Raw genomic sequence first — 15,948 nt, forward strand, 5'->3', positions numbered from 1 at the left:
TGAAGCACTTTGGGATGTTTTGTTTGGCTAATGGTGCAGTAAAAGTACAAGTTGTTGTTGTAATTTGCAGGTAAAAAATCATTTTTGAAATAAACAAGCAACTGTGTGGGCTGTGAGAGTCACCAGGCTTTAACCTGAGCACACCAAGATGGTGCAGTCACAGTGCGAAGTGCTCTGTGAGATGTTGTCTTGACAACATTTTTTCAAAGGCTGTTCAGTGCTTAGCCACAACTTTATCTCCAGGTATGAGTATTGCTATCTAAAGAAAATGCTGATGACAGAGAGAGATTATCTTTAATCTGTCTCAAACTGCTCGGCAGCTTCTCAGAGATAACATTTTAACACACACAATAGCCACATCAGAGGAGAAGTGAACAGAGGCACCTTTCGGACTTGGCAGGGGATTGCAACTCTCGACTGAAACACCATGGGTTGAATCTTCAGGGAAGTTGGGGACGGAGTTGAGGGAGCTCCCAAAATACTGACGGCGGGTGGCGTGTCAATTTCAAGTTGCCATTCCCAGGATCAGCAATAATCACCAGGGTGGGACAGGATTTCTGCCTTCCTCTCAATTGAGGCCAATTAACACAATTTGAAAGCTCATTAAGAGCTTTTCAACTGGTGAAGTTTAAATTTTTAAAGGGGTGCGTGGGTTACCCGCAGCTGCAGAAACTGACGAGCCAAAGGGAGGTAGATAAAGAATGGGGAGGCGGTCATGACTACCCCAGAGCATCAGCCCAGCTCCCAATTGCCCTTCAATAGCCTCCTCGAAGGGTCTCTGTAATTGTGGTAGTCTGCTGCGCTCTCCATTAAATAGCTCTCCAAATGGGTGTGGATCTTGAGGGCAGTGAGGCCCTGGAAGGATACAGGAGAAGAGCAGGAGCAGGAGGTAAGAGAGGAGGATGAGAAGGTGGAGGGAGATGGTGCTGAACAGTCTCCTTTGCACTTAGTATTAAGCCAACATTGCCATTTTCAAATGGGAGCTGTGGCTGAAGGCCTTTTACTCACATTCTTGTTGGAAATTGTCTCCAAGACAGGGTTCAGTATCACTTAGTGTGTCAGCCATGGCTCAGTTAATAACACTCTTACCTCTGAGTCAGTAGCTTTGTGGCTTCAAGTCTCATTCCAGGACTTGAGCACAAAAATCAAGTCTGCCACTCCACTGCAGTACTGAGGGAGTGCTGTGCTGTTGGTGGTGCCAGCTTTTGCATGAAACGTTAAACCAAGGCTCCATCTATTCTCCCAGGTGGGTGTCAAAAACAGAGAGGTTCCCCTGCTGCACGACAAGGTAGCCTCCTCCTGCTACCCCCCCCAGGAAATGGCCCTCCCTCCTCTTCCTCATGGCCTCCAGCATTAGATCCAGATTGGCATCGAAGGGCAGCCCTGCCCCAGGTGCCAGGCCTCCAGCTCTCCTGTGACATCTCGCTTCCCCCTAGTGCAGTGGAAGGCTTCGGCACGAGCTGTCCCTCAGGACAACCAGGAGCCTCAATGATGGCTGCCATGGGAGTCTAAATGAGTCCAACATTTCATCTGACCCATCTCCATTCCTGCACCCAGTGAGTCTTAGTGGACAGGAAAACTGTCTCCATACCAATTTCCCCATGTGAAAATCTTAACTTTAATCAGTTTCTCACTGAAGGCGGATTTCTGACCCGAAAACAAACCAGACTTCTGTTTCTCGCCTCCATGGTGAAAATTTAGCCCCAAATTTCAATTCAAGAGGAATCCAATGGCTCTGGTTCAAATGCAGTATTTATAGGTTGTCTGCAATGCTGCCTCAGCCAGGGACAGCCCACTGAATACCAACAAAATCAGTCGAAACTAAGTCTATTCAAATCAAATTGAAAAAGGTCGTTATTTCAGCCTTCTAAGTGTTCGAACACAAAATGTTATGCACCAATTGGTCTACAGACAGATTAAAACTTCAAGAGGGATGTCTTATCACCATCAGCAGGAGTGGCCTTGGTGATGTCCGGCATACAAGATAGCCCATAATTACTCATATCCTTTATGCCCCACTGTATTCTAATTTTAAGTGTTCAACATAAATGTTCAAATTGCAAAGGGAAAAACAATCATTCTGTGACACAGTCAAGTCTGTGAATTTTGAAGAGCCAATGCCTTTCAGTTGGTGTTGGGGTAGTATCTGCGCAGTGAATTTACCATTACCTAAACCTTTAATGAAGGCTTCATGTTAAACCATCAAACAATAAATATGGAACATACTCCACTCACTGCACATGTTGAACAACACAATGTCCTGGAGATACTGCAGGTGAAATTCATCTAGAGAGGGTCATGCCAAGCAAATGACGGTGACTGCCATCAAAGTAACGCCATCCAAGTCAATGGAAAAGAAAAATCGGGCGAGGTTGTAAAACAAGTAGCCATTTCCATTACTGTCCAAGACGAACTTCACCCTCACTAGTTCCAACAATAAAAGGATCGAACAAAGCAAGTGATTAAATTGAACGGAGATGTGTGCGCATGCCTGGTAAAAGATCATATCCCTTCCCTAATGACAACTTCACACTAATTGTACAATGGAATGCTCCACTGTTTTGATGGCTGGAATCAGAGTTAGAAATATTGGCATGCCCTCTCTGACACTGTTGCCTGTCCCTTCCTTCACACAAACACTAGAGCAGTTCATCTTTAGGCCACATGTGGTCAAAGTTGAGTCAACCTCAGTTTAGTATATAGGTCACCAAGTATATAGTTGTCTATTAAATCCATAACTCTACCTTTGACCTCAATCTTTTGCTTCATGCACAGCATATCTTAAACACCAAAAGGGTCTCCTTTGCACTCAGTATTAAGACAACATTGCCATTTTCTAATGGGAGCTGTGGGTGAACGCCTGTTATCCACATTTTTGTTGGAAATTGTCTCCAAGACAGGGTTTACTATCACTTAGTGTGGCAGCCATGGCTCAGTTAATAATACCCTCACCTCGGAGTCTGGTGGGTTCAAGTCCCACTCCAGGACTTGAGCACAAAAATCAAGGCTGCCACTCCACTGCAGTACTGAGGGAATGCTGCACTGTTGGTGGTGCCAGCTTTTGCATGACACGTTAAACCAAGGCTCCATCTACTCTCCCAGGTGGGCGTAAAAGATCCCATGGCACTACTTTGAAGAAGAGTAGTGTAGTTAGCCCTGGTGTCCTGGCCAATATTTATACCTCAATCAACATCACAAAAACAGATTATATGTTCATTATCATATTGCTGTCTGTGGGCGTTTGCTGTGCACAAATTAGCTCCCGTCTTTCCTACATTGCAATGATGACTACACTTCAAGTGCACTTCATTGGCTGTTATGCATTTTGGGATGTCCGATGTTTGTGAAAGGCGCCATATAAATGAGAGTCTTCCTTTCTCTCTTTACAGTGAAGGCAAGAGCAATGTTTTTTAAAAACGTGTTGTGCGTGACTGAAAGGGTTATTGTCTAAGTCACATGGAGATACGAGATTAGCTCCATTTAGTTAATATGGTTAATTTGCTGAGATGCACAGTAATATATTACAGTCGGTGAGATCGTCCTTCTGATAGTAGAGCACAGAGTCAACAAGGTTACAGCTATTTCCTTTACCCACCAACACCCCCACCCACCCTCACTACCCACCACCACCCCCACCCCCTCTATGAACTGCAAATGATCTTGAGAAGGAATTGGCTTCCAGATTTCTAACTGCAGCAGACTATCATATTACAGCTCTGATGAGCTGACATTGACCTTTCCAGTTCTGTTTTTGGAATAAAGTAAATACTAATCAATAAACATAGAATAGAAAACGTATCCAGGAAAAGTAACAAGGACCATCGTGACACTGCAGATATCCTTCTGCAGTAAGACGAGACGCGACCTGAATAGAATCAAGGTTACATACAAGCAAACATATGAATTAGAAGCAGAAGTAGGCCATTCGGCCCTTCAAGCCTGATCCACCATTCAATAAGATCAAGGCTGATCTATTTGTGTCTCAAATTCCACACTCCCATCTACCCCCGAAAACCTTTGATTCCCTTGCCTCACAAGAATTTATCTACCTCTGCCTTAAAAATATTCAATGTCCCCACCTCCACCACCTTTTGAGGCAGAGAGTTCCAAAGTCGCACAACCCTCAGAGAAAAAATTTCTCCCCGTCTCTGTCCTAAAAGGGCAACCCATAATTAAAACAGTGCCTCCTAGTTCTGGACTCACCCACAAGAGGAAACATTCTTTCCACATCCACTTTGTCAAGACCGTTCAGGATCATATATACTTCAATCAAGTCTCCCCTCACTCTTCTAAATTCCAGCGAAAACAAGCCCGGTCTGACAACCTTTCCTCATAAGACAACCCGCTCATTCCAGGTATCAATCCAGTAAACCCCCTCTGAACTGCCTCCAATGCATTTGCATCCTTCCTTAAATAAGGAGACCAAAACTGCACACAATATTTGAGATGTGGTCTCACTACTGTCTTGTATAACTGAAGCATAGCATCCTTACTTTTACTTTCAATTTTTCTCTTGTAATAAAAGATAGCATTCCATTAGCCTTCTTTATTACTTGCTGTACCTACATAGTAACTTTTTGTAACTCATGCACTAGCACACCTAGATCCCTCTGCACCTCAGAATTCTGCAGTCGTTCCCTGTTTAAGTAATACTCTGCTTTTTTATTCTTCCTGCCAAAGTGAACAACTTCACATTTTCCTACATTATACTCCATCTGCCATATTTTTGCCCACTCACTCAACCTATCTATATCGGTCTGCAACTTCCTTATGTCCTCTTCACAACATACTTTCTTACCTATCTTTGTGTCATCTGCAAATTTAGCTACCATGCCATCGCTCCCCTCATCTAAGTCATTGATATAAATAAATAAATATATATATATAATATATCAGACTGGGGAACAAGGGGAGGTGTCTCTGAGGCAAAATCATTTAAAGAAAACAAGGATTCTAGGCAGGTTACCAGCTAGCTTAACCAGTCGAATCAGACCAAGTCAAAAAAGAGGTTTTCCTGGTTAGGAGTTGGCTCATTTAAAACTAAATACCATGACTGTACATTCTTGAACTCTGATATACAATCCATAAAAGAATATTCTTAAATCCTCCTGCTCCTGAACATACAATAGTAGAAGGGAACCAGTGTACACTTAACCATTCTGGCCAACAGCTAAACTGATTCAGTCAAGTGTCTCCAGTACTGTTTGCTTGTGCAGATCTGTTTTCGACCTTTAAACGGGATTGTGACGGAAATAAGGAGGAGGAAAGCAGGAAGAGAGGGAGGCTATGAGTAGATTTTAAAGATAATGAATAACTGATGGATCTGCACAATCATCTCATTACTGTTATCCAGCTCAGAGCATTGAAAAAAAATCAGTCTGAATGAAGTTAATGAAAGAGCAAGAGGAATGGAGAACAAAACACATAAGCGCAGTGGATGAATGAACCATTTACTTAACACTATATGTTCTGGTACAAATAAATTTACCAAGAGAGCTTCATATTTTAAAATGGATTTGTTGCTCCCACTTTACCTGCTGAGCATTCAACCACAGGCTGCGAGTGCATTTAACAAAAAAAGGAATAAAATAGAGAGAAGCATGTCCTCTCCTTCACCCCGGAGTATAATAAAAGCATCATTAGTTTGAATGCTTTGGTAGCAATTTTCACACTATATTTTGGCAATATTCCTGCAGGGCCTGAATGAAATGAGCAGTTATTTCCATTATGTATTTAACATGACTGCAAAAAGAGATCTGGTAACTGAAAGAGCTGCTGTCTTCCATGATGGCAAATAAATCCTACAACACAGAACAGAATTATACAGCCATTCGGTCTATCATGACTGTTCTGGCTCTTTGAAAAACGATCGTCTGAGTTCCACTCTCCTGCTTCTCCTGCTCTTTCCCCATAGCCCTGAAAATGTTTATTTTTTTTAGGCAGAGATCCAATTTACTTTTGAAAGATACTACTGGATCTGTTTCCACCCTGCTTGCAGGCAGTGCATTCCAGATCAGAACAACTCGCTGCGTAAAAAAAAATTCTCCTCGTCTCCCACTTGACTAATAACACAAATTATTCTCATTATAACCCTTTAAACATCGACATCCCTCTTCCGCTTCTGGTAAGCAATGAATTGCACAGTTAATCTTTTTTAATGGGTTTTTTTTGGTAAATTTTGTGTTCATTAAAGTTAATACTGGCAAATTGAACATTTCCCATTTTAGGCAACCGGTGACAGAATCAAGGACTCTCAGGTCATGTAACAGCATGGTTAGATGTACAATAAGGCTTTGTCTACTCTGTCCCAACAATGTATCTCAATCCCGATCTCAGAAGAGCATCCCTACTGCACCAAAGTAGCATTTTTGTCATTTTCCACATCAACCATCCCTGTGTCCTGTGTCACATTGCTAATTTTTGGGTAGGATTGTTCCATTGGTCTACGCTCGCTAGGAATTGGAATCAGACAACCCAAACTCAATTCAGATTAGAATTCTTCCAGCCAGTTGTCTCTGCAAAGAATCTGTTCAAGACAGAGTGGTAACAGATATACTCCATTGAGTGATTGGAAAATGGGTTTGGGCCCGTGATCTCAACTAGGTCAATGTTGCTAGCTGATACTGTTGCTTTTGAGATTGCAATCAAGACACATTATTGAATGAAACTAAAAGGAGCTTTCACATGGCCAGCAACACTACCCAATTTTTTCTACATGGGGGAGGTTAGTCTTGTAACTTCTAGAGGATAGCCACAGAGCAATATTATCAAATATCAATTAAGAGATAGTCTGTCTTTCTGACTCTAGAACAGGATAGGCGGCAAAAGGGAAAATGGGAGAACGGGTATAAAATCAAAAAGCAATGAAGGTTATGGGCTCTGAAACGATGGTGCATGATACGGGTGTACACATACTTCACACATTCATCTGAAATTCCTCTGCGCTAATTTGCTGAATGTGTTTACAATGAACGGGTGCAATAATAATGTGCGTCCCTCATGGAGGGAGAGTTACTGCAACAAGAAGCATAATCGTAATCTGAGGCGAATCCCTGGTACATGGTGCAGACACCGAGCTCACTCCAGGTGTCGGTACTGATCCGGGTTAACTCTGGCTTTCTGGAGCTTGGAGTCTAACTGCGATCTGGGCTGAGTCCTGGTGTCTCTCACACTGGGTGTCAGTGTTTAGTCCCAGTGTTTTTAAACTGAATCTTTACTCCTTTAAAGGAGGCAGATTTCCTTTGTTCACTATTTGTAGTGACCTTTTTAGATAAGGGTTCATAATATTCATACAAATAACTTGACAAGAACAGCCCTGAAATTGCACAAAGGAAAATAAATGTACAGACACTCAACGTATTGAACTCAAGTTCCAAGTGCTATTTTACTGATTCATTCACCCGTTCTTGGGATGTAATACAGGCAAAGCAGTATTTATTGGCCATCCTCAATAGCACTGAGGGCATTATGAGTCAACTACAACGTATTGGACTGGAGCACATGTGTTAATTGTATAGTGATTGAATATTTAATTGTATTCAGGTAGCGGGCATGAACTGGGGATTGACTTGGGCTCCTATGTATAGGAGCAGACTGAAACTGTGGGTGTTGGGTTAGGAGGTGCATGTTTGTAATGTGTGTCTCTGCAAATACAAACTTGCAAGTGTGTAAAAATTAGGCTCCATTTCTATCCTTCACTGTCTGGCTAGAGTACTGGATACAGTTCTGGTCACCGCATTTCAGGAAGAGAGGGTACAGAGGAGATTTCTGAGGATACTGCCAAGAATGGAGACATTTCAGCTATGAGGAAAGATTAAATCGGCTGGGGTTGTTTTCGATGGAACACAGGAAGCTGAGAAGGGACTTTATTGAGGTGTATAGAATTATAAGGGGCCTTGATACAGTGGATCGAAGGGACCTCTTTCCATTAGCAGAGAGGCCAATAACCAGGGGACAGGGATTTAAAGTAATTGGTGGAAGGATTAGAGGAGAGTCATGGATGAGTGACCTATGAAAAACCCTTCCTACAACACTATGTGTTGTAACCTTTTGAGTCTTAAAAAGGGCTGCAGAGAAGTCTGTAGACTGCGTGAGGTTGAATGAGTCACATATCTCATTAAAGAACTTTCTTCAAGCAGTTATTTGATAAATAAGGGTGTATTTTTCTTTTAGTTTTCACCCTGAGGGTGGTGGGGATCTGGAACTCACTGACTGAAAGAGTGGTAGAGGCAGAGATCTTCATGGCATTTGAAAAAAATCCCTGGATGTGCACTTGAAGTGTTGCAACCGACATGGCTGTGGACCAATAGCTGGAAAGTGGAATTAGGCTGGATAGCTCTTTTTCAGCCAGCATATAGAGGATGGACTGAATGGCCCCCTTCTCTGCCATACATTTTTTATGTTTCTATGTAAAATACTCATGGAAACTGATAATATTTAATGGCTTACACATTGATTCAGTTATCCTGCAATTTGCTTACATTGCACAGGGGAACACACAGATGCAGTAAATCTGAGCACATAGTAGTATATATTGATATAACAGAGAGAAACCATGCAGGCTTTTTACCAACATGTTCTCTGGCACACCCTATTTCTCAATATTTGCTGTGCCCAAGCCATCCAGTATCCCTGGGCAAAATCTCTCATCAGATTCACTCCTTTGCAGCTGAAATGAAACAGCAAAGGCTCTGCTTATCATTTCACCTTAGGCTTTTGTGGTAAAGATGAAAACTAAAAGAAAAATACACCCTTATTTATCAAATAACTACTTGAAGGAAGTTCTTTAATGAGATATGTGACTCATTCAACCTCACGCAGTCTACAGACTTCTCTGCAGAGCTTTTTAAGATTCAAAAGGTTACAACAAATAGTGTTGGTTGTAGGAGGGGTTTTTCATAGGTCACTCATCCAGAGACTCATCGAACAGATGCAAAGGGTTATAGTCAGCTTCTCACTCCCTCTCACAACCCTAAGCAGCACAGAGGCACTTGTCATCTCCGAGCATTTTTAACAGGTTGCAGCCGCTGGCACTGTGTCAGCCCTCTGTTGGTGAGGTAGGGACATGCTAGCTAATCAGGTACTTGGGTTAGGAAAATCTAATATCTTCTTTCCCATGCCTAGCAGCATATGTAGCAACCTATTTCTTCCACTGTTTTACATCCAGCCCACTGAGCTCCGGGTTGTTTCTGTAATGAAGTCTCTTAATATGTGGACAGGTTGTTAGCCTGACTCTCAACTCTACACCAGGAGAACTGAGTGGATGCAATGTGCATGCGGTGGGGAGGTGGTGGGGGGAGGTGAAGGGTGGTCAATCCACTCCCAAAGGGCACGAGTACTGGGATACCAATCCAGTATCAGAGACCAGAACTTGTTGGGATTGCTGGGAATGGGGTTTGAACCAGCAGCCTTCCAACCTCAGAGGCAGGCATATTACTACTGATCCAATGCTCACCCCACTACCCCTACTTTATGAGATGATATTAAAACAACAACAGAGAGACTGATTTACATGTGCTTTTGTTGATGAAGATTTTCGGGGATACCTGTTTCTATCTTCAGGATAAGAGACTGAGACTTGTCCCTCATTGTCTATCTCTCTTTCCCTGGTATCTGTAAATGGTCCAAAGTCAATATATTTGGCTGCTCTCCATCCAGTTTCGAGTGGGAAAATGCCCACAGCACTGTCCCACACTATATTTTGCAAAAATAAGATTAACAAAAGCCCTGCCTTGGTGTTTCCAGTGCACCCTGCAAGGGCATCTAGCTCGTGATTTGTCCATCCCTTCATTTCAATGGGACAGAGAATCATGGGTTGTTGCTGTACAATTTTGTAATCCGAATATCATTTAGGAAAGAGGACAAAGAAGCAGAATTTTTACTCCTGAACTTACAGGCTGACCCAGAGAGGCTGTAGGAAACTGGGAAGATTCCTCACTCTAAAATAAGAGTAAAATACTGCAGATGCTGGAATTCTGAAATGAGAACAGTGCCGGAAATACTCAGCAGGTCTGGCAGCATCTGTGTAGAGAGAAACAGTTTCTGACTCTCACTGTTTCTTTTGTCATGCAGACCACCCCACCCCCACAACCTTCCAAGAATGAGGCATATTAATTTTGTCATATGAACATTGATTTTAAACTGTTGCTGGAGCGAGGAAATGACTTGTTAAACAGATCAGCCATGGCTGGAAAAAATATTTGCATACTAACAGACAGTGCTTGGAGGGGCAAAGGGGCTATTCTGTGCTCCAATTTAACCCACAATGGCCTTTGAGCACCAGGTATTGTGTGTAAGAAGAGACATTCCAGGGTCGGCTAAGACAAGAGAATCCACAAATAGGCGTGGTCAGACCAGCTAGTCACATGACTAACCTGCTTGGCAAACTGGGTTTTTCTGAATTGTACAAAGAATTTGAACTGAAAAAGACTGTTTGCTCCTGGAGTGAGAAGACCTCTCCTGTCTGCTCCCATCTCTTTCTCACAACCTTCTGGACCTACTGAGGACACGTGATCTTCAACAGAGAAAAGTCTTTTACATCGAACAAGGTTTAAGAATAATACTGGGCCCCAACGAAAAGCAAGATCTACCTACAATCAAGGACTTTACAGCGAGTTCAAAGAGTAACCAAAACCATCTTCAGATATTGCCTCAAACTTTTCCACTTTATTTCTTCTGCTCTTTTCTGTCTCTACCTGCATATGTGTATTGTGTATGCATGCTAGTGTGGGCGTGCCGTGTATCTGTAGGCATTAACCGAATTAGAGTTTAAATTTAATAAATTTCAACCTTTCTCTTTAAACCTGAGCAAATCTGTTTGGACTGGTTTTTTTGCCGTATAATTGGAAAGCAGTGAACAAGGATTCACCAAGGGTGAGCTAAAAACACGGTGCGTTTAAAATTAAACCCTGTTATGGTAAGACCAGGTGAAGGATGAGAGGGAACCCTGGACCCCTTTCTCACCTGGTCGTAACACTCTCTACACAAATGCTGCCAGACCTGCTGCATATTTCTGGCACTTTCTGTTCTCATTTCAGATTCCTCACTCTGATAGGCACAAATATTTACCAATCAAAAAATCGAATTTCGTTATACCGGCAATGCCAATTCAATAGCATTGCTGGGCTTTGATTCTGAACAAGAAATGATAAAACGTTTTCTACCACTTGTAATAGGCATTCCCACTGGAATCAAACTCTCACAGAACTTTATACATGTACTCCAGATACCACCAATAACTCACTCTTCTGTTAGGTGGCTGTAAAGGTAAGTTGATTAAGCTTTTTAAAGGAACATTTTTATCCTTTACAACCCCTTTTCTTAGACGCAGTCATACTGGAAAGCATTCCAATGAGTTGGAGATGGTGTGAAGGTCACTATGATGACCATTTGGAGGTGGCTTTGCAAGAGCAGCAACCTGACACTGTTCCAAAAGAGGTGATATAACAGGTAGTGTAATGGGGAGGCAAGGCCCTTAGTTTTTGTTGCAAGTGGGGGAGCTTGCATCTACCATTTGTGCATCAGCAATGACAAAAAGGTGCGACACTAGCACATCTTTCTCAGTCAAAAATCAGGTTGGCTCCAGGGAGGCCTGCTTGAGAAACCTATTGGATGGTGGACTAGAATAACTGGCCTTTGAGTCTCATGCCACAGCTTGTGTCCCATTTATACTGCAGAACCACTTCCAACAGATAACATTAGGAAAGAGTCCATACTGATTAGCAATTGTAAACTCAATTGTAGGTCAGTGTAGGCAGATTGAAGAGTCACTGCTGTCAGTGGTTATCATTCACACTTTCCGCTGGAGGTGTTTTGTTCCCTGACATGGGTATGCTGTCTCATTTATTTAACAGTACTGTCTCTGAAAGTCTGCAACCAGGGGCAGTGTTGTAATATGAATTGAGTGTTAGCGCGTGTATCTGTCACTACTGAATCAATTCCAGTAATACATGCCAGTGTTAAATTAGTTGATGGTTAAATTTTTTTTTGATTTTACCCGGTTGGTAGGATGTTTATTTTTATAATCATTGGCCAATCAACTTTTCTTTCCTAAATAACTATGTCACCGTTTGGTTAGATGCTATCAAATACCACAGTCATTTAGGAAAATGATTGTGAGTATTCACATGGCAGTGGCAACTGTAACTGGAGTGATTATTCAGGATGGTAATTATACCAGGGTTAAAAGTTAATAGATAGATAGGAACTGGGCAGCACACTGGGTAACAAGCTGGGAACCTCCGTCGAATATAAACCAGAAGTGCTTCAGAATCATAAGAGGTCTCAGAATGGAATGTGGAGGGACCTCCAAGGAACAGCTCATAAAACTCAGTTGTAATACGAAGCAAGAGAAAGCCCATGCCCATGACACGGCTCTGTGTTCAGACTCGGTCACTGTGGCCATCTATTTCTGGGCACAGTAGCTGTTTAAACCGTATACAGAAATACACAGAACCTTTCTCAAACAAACAGAGAATGGCTTCCTCACAAAACCAGCAACCAAAAGAAGCATTTTCTGCAGTTATTTTATGATGCTGAGGAGTAATTTTATCTATAAAGGAAATGTTCACCTTGCATAATTGAGTTTAATCGGCACTATTTCTGGTACAATGTTAATTAGAAACCCTCCTTTCACTCTCCTAGCACTTTAAAAGCTTAGCTCAGGCCACCTGCTGAGGGGCTCAAACCTTTAGAATTGCCTGGTTTGCCATCAGCAGAAATTCACATTAGTGGTTCTACGGTCCATGGATTCATGACAATATGCTCATTCAAGTGATAGCACTTGCCGGGATGTGAAACACCCAGGGCTTGGGTTGGAAGGGGGACAGTTCAAGTTCTATGCACTTGATCATCATAATCATAAGTCTAGTTGGTGGAGATGGGAAGTGGAGTTTAAGGGCAGTGGCAGGTACCAAGGGGAAAGAATAAAAATGGTGGCCATTGGAACTGTTTATCTCCAGTTCCAGATTTTGCCATGTCTTGGTAAGCAAATGCAAGAAGGTCTTGTACAGGATGACACTGGAGGCAATACTCGATGACAACCACCACTCTCAAAAACACCCAAAACAGGAGGAGACTGTAATAGTTTAGCCTGGAATGGGGGATCTGTGACAGGTCAGGCACACACGAACAATCAGGCTAATATTGTGTTTTAAACAATATAAGAGGACTAAACAGAATCAATGACTTTATTTTTCACCACCTGCCTGTCCCTTCCAATAAAAGGGTGATAGATAACTCACTCAGTTCAAAAACGTTAACAGCAGCCTGGGACTATTGAGTACAAGCAGCTGGGAGGCAACAAAATCCACAGGGGCTTAATCACCTGCAAGTGGTATGGGATTTAGTATTATTAACTTCCATTGCCTCTGAAGACATTCTCTGTCATAGGCTGGGACAGGACTTCCAGGATTTAAAGTGATTCGTGCATAGAATTGATTTTTAGGCTGTAAGCTTTAAGCTTCATTATGGGTTAATGTGGATTTCTCAGTTCATTTAGCCCAACTCTGAGGAAACCATTTATTTTCTTTTTTCGATGTTCAGAACTTATCTAAATTCATGTGCCCGGCAGCCTACTTTCAGTGATGATGAGAGAAGGAAGAGACAGACCAGATGGGTTGGTGTTGGGGCTTCCAAATTTCCCCTGTCCCTCTGCCGTTGCCCCCCTCACAAACTGTGCACCTGCAGGCAGTGCTGTTCAGTGCATGCCAGGACTAACTTCTAACAAATATGGGGCACAATAGTTTTTATTGGATTATGTGCACTCCCTGCAGTAGCCAATCACTGGGGGAGGTGTGTGGTGGAGAGGAGAGTGGCAAATTTGAATTCTGGACTTTGCAGCTCACCTTCCTTTAAACTCAGTCCAGCTTGTCTGATCTCCTGAAGCAAGGCACTACAGTGAAGGCCCTTGATCTCTCTATTCATGAAATATGTAACCTAGTTCAGAGAAGGACAAGTTGAGGTCGTTTATTTGATGGAATTCCAGTGCTACAATGGCCCTCTGAGAATTTTGAGGTTTGGCTGAAAACATAGTTATGAATTCCTTATCTTGCTTGCTCCAATATTTTTTCTGGTTATTGTTTCCTCATACCCAACATTCTCAGCCTCTAGCATTTGGCAGATGTTATTAGCCAAACCTCATCATCAGGCACACTGTGCTGGTACACAGTTGAGCGCCATTATGTTCCAGATCAGATCTGGCCACTAGAGGTTGTTGTGTAATCTGGATTATACCCAGAGTGAACTGCACTGGTAGCACACACAGCATCCCACAATTCTCTCAGGCTGCGCGTAAAAGGCAACCGGTGCAGTCAAAACAAACAACATAAAAATGCCAACATGTTCATGTTTTTCTGTTTATAAAAAAAGGCTTGCCTTTATATAATGCCTTTCATGACTACTGGATGTCCCAAAGTTCTATGCAGCCAGTGAGGTACTTGTTTTTCATGTAGTCACCTGTAATGTAGGAAATGTGGCAGCCAATTTGCACACAAGATCCCACAAACAGCAATGGGATAATCACCTGATAATCTGTTTAAGCTCTGTTGGCTGAGGAAGAGCTCTCAGCCAGGACACTAGGAAGAACCCCCCTACTCTTCTTCAGAACAGTACTCTGGGATCTTTTATGCCCCACAAGTGGGGGCAGACGGTGCCTTGGTTTAATGTCTCATCTGAAAGACAGCACCTCTGACAGTGCAGCACTTCCTCTGTGCTACACTGGAGTGTCAGTCAAGTCTCTGTCTGGCATGGAACTTGAACCCACGATTCTGACTCAAAGGGAAGAGTGCCATCCACTGAGTCATCGCTGACACTAAAATGAGTGACATAAACCTGAATACAAGCTATTCCTTCTGCTTGCATATGATGGTCCAACTGCCCCACAGTTCAGAGACCATGTTCTGGAGTCCAGCGAGGAAGAAGCAGAAATAAACAGAGGGAAGATAAAGATCAATGAGGAGTTCTTCATTTTGTAAACGAGCTCTTTGGCATGCAAAAATGACTCATGGATTGAATGAAAGGCTCGGATTGTGTAGCAGCTCTTGAGATGAGATTAAACCTTTCCGGTAAATAGTAATTGCAAGGTTGCATGGAACAGGTGGCAGTGGGCAATGAAATTCAAGAGAAAAAAAATGTCCCATTATTTTTCCGTACTGATGAGAGGAGGAGAGATCAAAACACATAACCTGGAAATGAAGCAGTGACAGCAGAGGTTTATTTCTGCTGTGGATTGCCATCTACACACTCGGCCGCTGAACGTTTAATATCAGAATGAGAGCATGTCAGCTGTGATTATCAGCAAATGGCACATAAATCTTGCATGGAGACTGGTGCAACTCAGTTCTGTGAGGGAGGAGGCAACACTGCATTAGAGATGTAGATTTAGCAAACGAATGTGCATCACTTCTACTGGATGCAGCCTCTGCAATCAATCAGACAGGCTAACCTCTAAACACAGAGCCAGTGTCACAAGCAGAGAAAGAACAAATGCCCTTTTTAATTAGAGCATGGCCACTCAAGAGGGTTAGTTAAATTACTCAACAGCTGGCCCTCAACTCTTTGCACCCAAAAAAGATAGCCACAGCCAACAGTCTCAACACTTTAGATGTCATTAAAAGTGAGGATTGGAGGCCGAGGCGGTGGGCTTCTCAGTGTTCCAATAATGTTAGGTTCAAACCAAATTAATTGTTCAAATATTTCCTTTGATGATAGAAAAAAAAGCCCATTCATTCCACCCCCACCCCCCTACCATGAAATAATCCTGCACTCTTGGAATGACTTCCAATTTATTTACAAACCAAGTTTAAATTATCCTATTTATTGAGCAAGTGCATGCGAGAAATAAAAGAGAGAGAGAGAGAGACAGCGACAATAAGTGACAAACAAGTCGGGGGGTGGTCGCTAGGTCTTAAAAGAGCAAGGAGATAATGAGCAGGACAAAATGAACTGATA

At 42.5% G+C, this 15,948-nt stretch overlaps 1 protein-coding gene across 5 annotated transcripts in view; it reads right to left on the minus strand.

The window, feature by feature from the left end:
• nrg1 (neuregulin 1) overlaps positions 1–15,948 on the minus strand; it is a 175,645-nt gene that overhangs the window by 47,640 nt on the left and 112,057 nt on the right. The gene's annotated exons all lie outside the window — the stretch shown is intronic.

The sequence above is a fragment of the Heterodontus francisci genome, chromosome 1 (assembly GCF_036365525.1).
Source record: "Heterodontus francisci isolate sHetFra1 chromosome 1, sHetFra1.hap1, whole genome shotgun sequence".
Taxonomy (NCBI): domain Eukaryota; kingdom Metazoa; phylum Chordata; class Chondrichthyes; order Heterodontiformes; family Heterodontidae; genus Heterodontus; species Heterodontus francisci.